We start from the raw sequence: 6,000 nt of genomic DNA, 5'->3' as shown, positions 1-6,000 counted from the left end.
TGTTGGGTCTTCATTTCTGTGCGAGGGCTTTCTCTAGTTGTGGCAAGTGGGGGCCACTCTTCATTGTGGTGCGCGGGCCTCTCACTATCGCGGCCTCTCTTGTTGTGGAGCACAGGCTCGAGACGCGCAGGCTCAGTAGTTGTGGCTCACGGGCCTAGTTGCTCTGTGGCATGTGGGATCTTCCCAGACTAGGGCTCGAACCCGTGTCCCCTGCATTAGCAGGCAGATTCTCAACGACTGCACCACCAGGGAAGCCCATAGTCTTTCTTTTAACCTGGTCTTCTCTCTCTGCTTATATCACCAGAATATTAGAAAAAAATGGTTGACACAGAGAAACACAGTTGTCAGGCTTTGGGCTCTCCATTTTACTAAAATTATAACCAAAAAGTCTTACAATGACCTTAAGGAAGCACCATGATCTGCATCTACCCATCCCCTACCTCTCCGGCTTCATTCCAGCCCAGCCCCAGTGACATCTTTGCTTTTCCTTGAAAACACAAGGCATATTCTTGCCTTATAGCCTTGGCGCTATTTTTACTTACGCCTGAATTGCTGTTTCCCCAGACATCTACACAGGCAACCCCCACTTCTGTAAAGCTTTGAGCAAATGTTACTTTCTGGTTGAGACCCACTCTTACCACCCAATTTAGTCGCTATTCAGTTTCCTCCCACCCTCACACTCTTGCTCCTCTTTACTGGCTATATGTTTTTCTTTTTTTTTTTAATTTTTATTTTATATTGGACTATAGTTGATTTACAATATTGTGTTAGTTTCAGGTGTACAGCAAAGTGATTTAGTTATACATATACATATATCTGTTCTTTTTCAAATTCTTTTCCCATTTAGATTATTACAGTGTATTGAGCAGAGTTCCCTGTGCTATACAGTATGTCCTTGTTGGTTATCTATTTTATTTTATTTTTTTTAATTAATTAATTAATTTATTTATTTTTGGCTGCGTTGGGTCTTCGTTACTGTGTGTGGGCTTGCTCTCGTTGTGGTGACTGGGGACTACTCTTTGTTGCGGTGCGCTGGCTTCTCATTGCAGTGGCTTCTCTTGTAGTGGAGCACGGGCTCTAGGCATGCGAGCTTCAGTAGTTGTGGCACACAGGCTCAGTAGTTGTGGCTCATGGGCTCTAGAGCGCAGGCTCGGTAGTTTTGGCACACGGGCTTAGTTGCTCCGCAGCATGTGGAATATTCCCAGATCTGGGCTCGAACCCATGTCCCCTGCATTGGCAGGCAGATTCTTAACCACTGTGCCACCAGGGAAGTCCCTGGTTATTTATTTTAAATATAGTAATGTGTATATGTCAATTCCAAACTCCCAATTTTTTCTTTCTTTTTCCATAGCACTTATCACCTTCTGATATGTCATATAATTTATTATTTTAATGTATGTATTGTTGGCTTTCTGTCTCCTCTCATTATGATATAAGCTACATAAGGACAGGAATCTTTTCTGTTTTGTTTTGTTCATTAGTGTACTTCAAGCCTCTAGACTACGTCTACTACATAGTGAGCACTCAAATTTACTGAATGATGAAGAGATGAATGTAGTTTCATTCATTAGCTTTGCACCTGATTCACTGGACAGTTTCATGAATTAAATGGGATTATGTATTTAAGGCATTGAGCACACTGTCTGGCATAGAATAAAAATGCACTGTTAGCCACAAACATAAAAAAATAAGCAAATTTGAATCCTAATTTAAAAGAGTGCCAAATTCCATTCGGGACAAAACATTTCCAGATTTCTCTCCTGAGTTGTAACTGAGAGCTCAGAGCCTCCAAATTGTGCAAGACATTTTTTCCCAAAGGTATTACCATGCTACAACTTATAGACCTGAATTTTACAATGTTCTAACTTACCACTTCTTCTCTGAAAGAATTTTGTGTCATCTGCAAACTTGGAGATCTCATCATTCATTTATTTTTCTTCCAGATCATTAAAAGGAAAAAAATCTTAAATAAGCCATCCCAACACTAATTCCTAGAGTTTGATTATTTTCACTTATCCTTATAGAAAAGTAATCATTTATTACTTTTTCTTGTTCAATTCACAGACAGACAATCTTGGAATTCAGTCCTGCCAAGGACTGTCCCTAACTTCTGGCCTTTCTAGGGAAAGAGGCAGGTTTGGGACAAGATTTCAAACTCATTTCTGCTTCACCATTTATAAGCCTGAGCTTCCTATAGATAACAGGGGACCTCAGAATAACATACCAGTAGACTTTGGCCCCCTGGGGTAGTTAATGAGCTTGTAAAGCACTCTAAGAACTTGAATCATGTCCTAGACATGCAGTGCTCTAAAAAACACTAATGCAATAGAACATAATTTGAAAACAGTTATAGAAACAATAAATGTAAAAATAGCATGCTCTGAATTGACTATAGGAACGCTAAAGGAATGCGGGATAAAGAATCAAAAGAAAACATGAACTATAAGGAAGGATTAGCCCGCTGTCCTTTAGTTCTGCAGAGGTAGTTGTGGAGCCTTGAATTCTCCCCCTTTTTTAGTCAAGACACTAACACAAAATAGCTTCATCTGAAAGAGACAATGTATTGAAATGAGACAGGCATATCTTATGGAAGCCAAGGGTAATGGGGCCTCTTAAAGGGCTGAAACCAATAACTGGAAAGCTTTCAGAAGCAAAGAAAGTGTTTGTTCTCTCAGTCTCTCATCTCTCTTTACACCTGCGTTATTATTTCCTCTGTGCCTCCTAGCTGCCCCTACTTCTCAGTAGGCAAAGATGGCTGCCCTGAGCTTCCTGGTTTACATCATCTCACTTTCAGCCACTGCAGAAACTAACACGCTGCCTATGAATCCAGGGGTCAAACTCCTGTGACAGAGAATTGAAGTGTCCCAGCCTGGGTTCGGTGTATTAATCTTCCCTCCCTTCCCCTCATCTGCCTCTTCCAATCCACCGTGGTCCAATCAAACCTGGCTGACTTGAGGAGGATGTCAGCGTACTTCTGACGGTATGTAATGGTGTTGACTTCTGAGAGATTAGGGCTACTGGAAGCCGTACAATTATTCAGAAGTTTTCTACTCCTCCATCCTCACCCCAAACCTGAAGGACTCTGTGGTCCTTTGAACTCTTTCCCCATGAGCTCTCTTGAAGGCCTCACCGTGGGAAGGAAGGATGACTGTTTTCAAGTCCTGAGTTAGGATTTCCACAGCTCCTTCTTCCAAATTCTTAGCTACGCTCTGCCCATATTATAGCTGGGTCTTATTCATACCCTGAACCTCTTGCCTCAAGTTGTGGCATTGAAGGAGGCTGGCACTATTTCCCTTTTCTCTAGCTTGTAGAGAAAATTTCAGGTAAAAAGAGACAGGGACTATACCAGCCACAGAGTATACAAAAGGCCTAAAATATGGTCACTCCCCTTCATTAGGAGAGGGAAGAAAATAAGAACCAAAAAATTGCAAAACAATGTAAAAAGCACGATCATGGTGGGAAACCTGACAGCACAAAAGAGGGAAGCACCAAATCATGCTAAAACTTTTATTTTAAAAAGCCATTATCCTTAGAAAGCAGCAAAAGGAAAGCAGCAGTTGCTGGTATTTTGTAGATAAAATATAAAAAGGTTCAAATGAGCAAAATTAAATGTAATTAAATAAAATGGCTTTTTTAGAATGTGACTTCTGACTACAGGATTGAATTTTCTCTTTGCATATTAAAGAACCCTGTGGAAAAGAAAATTAAGACTTAGCCTTGTAAAGCACATGAGTGTTAGTATCCTTTCCCATTTTAAACTGATAGATGATTTTTGTTTCATTTAACAAAGAAGTTTAAGGATACATCTTTTGAATGAGTTAAGTGTAAATTAACTCATGTTTCGCAATAATTTTGTTCATAAAATAATTTAGTTTTGTCAGGGTATTGCTAATTTAAACAAGATGACCTACTTTGCACATGACATTCTTGCATTGCAAGGAGATTCTTGGCTAACAGCATCATAATTTCCAAAGGATAGTCCAGAAAACACACACAGAGTACTGACATTATCATAACAAGCTCCACAGCCATCACTCACCAAGACCATCCTGGTACCCCCACCATTTCGTTCAGAAAATAGACTCTGGAAGGAAAAAAAGAAGGAGTGATGGGGTTGAGGGGGTAGTTGGAACAAATTGCAAAAGACTGAACATTTATGTTTCTCAGAATCACCACTTCTCCTTTGTAGGTCTAACCAAAGTCTTAATTTATTGTATTATCTTTGCTTTTATGTTGTCTTGGGTGAGACTCATTTCCATCTTTCCATCTGAGTCATGTGGGAATGACGACAACACAGTATTGAGTCATACAGTCAAGAGAGGAAAAAAGCTGTCCCTGATTATCATTTTTCCAGATGCCACAGTGAAGTTAAGGTAGCAGGGGTAATAAATTATAGGGGCAGACCCTTTCTTAACAGCAATGGCAAGGTTAAACAGAGAAAATCAATGGACAGCTGTGTACCAAGTGTTTATGGTATGTGATACACAGTACAGGGTTACAAAATATATTCCTGTCTTCAAGATATGGGCAAACCAGTTCCAAAGACAAGCCATAGACATATAAAAATTTACCAAACTAAAACCTTGGTTAGGTCCACCAGTGGGTAGCAAGGAAAGAATTTACTGAAGGGATAATAGAGATTTAAATTAGTATGATGCATCAGTATACAGAATTTTTGTTTACATAGTTCATTTAATCCTGACAATCAATTTGAAAAACTGGTCTTGTTATCTCTGTTTTACAGATGAGTTTCCAACAGCTCAGCAAATTCAAATGTTACTTTCTCACAGTCACAGTAATAAGACAGCCCCCCCAATATTTTTGCTCTTACAAAGTTATCACGCTATGTTTAGATAGAGCTAGATACCAAAAACCAGATACTGAGGACCAGATGAGGCCATGGGTTGGCCTATCTCCCTTGATGGGTAAGGGCACTGCCAGAATTAAGCAACTGGAAAAGAAGCAGGACCCCAGACAAGAACCCAGAACTCTGGCTTTTGGCCCACAGAAGTAAGAACTTTTATTCCTTTGGGCCTCACTGGCTTCATCTTATTCTTCAAGGATGATGAAGACTCCTGATAACTGGTATAGAACATGCCCACCACAAAGTGGCTGGACAGGAGCTCAGATAGGACACAGCCAGCTAGACTGAGAGAGTCAACATTTTATAAGCCTTACCATCTCAGTTCATGCTATTCTCTGGGTTTGTTTGTTTGTTTTCCACTTTTCACCTTTCCCCAATCCCAATCTGTATGTTGTTCCTCTTTCAGTGGAATTACAGAGAACAAAGGTGTCACGCATTCACACCTGTATCCTTGAGTCATTCATGGTGATAAAGGTGGTGGTGGGATCAGGTGAAGGTGGGTTTTAGCCAAATCTACCTACTGTTCTCAAAGTGAAAATCTCTTTCTCTGTCTATAACTGTGGAGTTGTTGAGGTAATTTTCTTAGGGAAGGCAGTTGTTTCCTCACTACCAGATAGGTTAGCAAGTAACAAGGTAGGAATATCAATCCTTAGTCTTCTGCTGTTTAACAACTCTGTTCTTTGTGCTGCCACACCCAACTGAATACAGAGGGGAACAGCAGGTAACAGTGCTTTTCATGAGGTAGGGACATAACTAGTTAGTTAACACTCCTCATGAAAACCAGTAGAGAATTTTGATCCATAGAATAAAATCTGTGTGGATGTAGCAAGAAAAAAATTACAATGTTGAGAAGCCATAAGACACCCAAGAAGGTGAATTTCAAGATGGCAGGAGTCAGAAGTGTTGATTGATGAATTTACCCATGGCTCCTATTTTCAGTGTCCTTTTAAGTCTCTTTTGTGTCTCTCATTCTTATCTCCTCAATTAGAAGAAGACCCTGGAGATGAAAACTCCCCACCACTCAACCACTACATCCATTTGTCACTTAGTATATGGTGTGATTATAAATAGAGACATTCTACAAGTTGCCTGCACACATCAAGTCTTTACTTCACAGCCACAGCTATATACCATTC

Source organism: Delphinapterus leucas, chromosome 5, assembly GCF_059928025.1.
Source record: "Delphinapterus leucas isolate spDelLeu-1000000601 "Yukka" chromosome 5, BTC_Dleu_Yukka2, whole genome shotgun sequence".
Classification (NCBI taxonomy): domain Eukaryota; kingdom Metazoa; phylum Chordata; class Mammalia; order Artiodactyla; family Monodontidae; genus Delphinapterus; species Delphinapterus leucas.
This window is presented reverse-complemented; position numbering follows the sequence as displayed.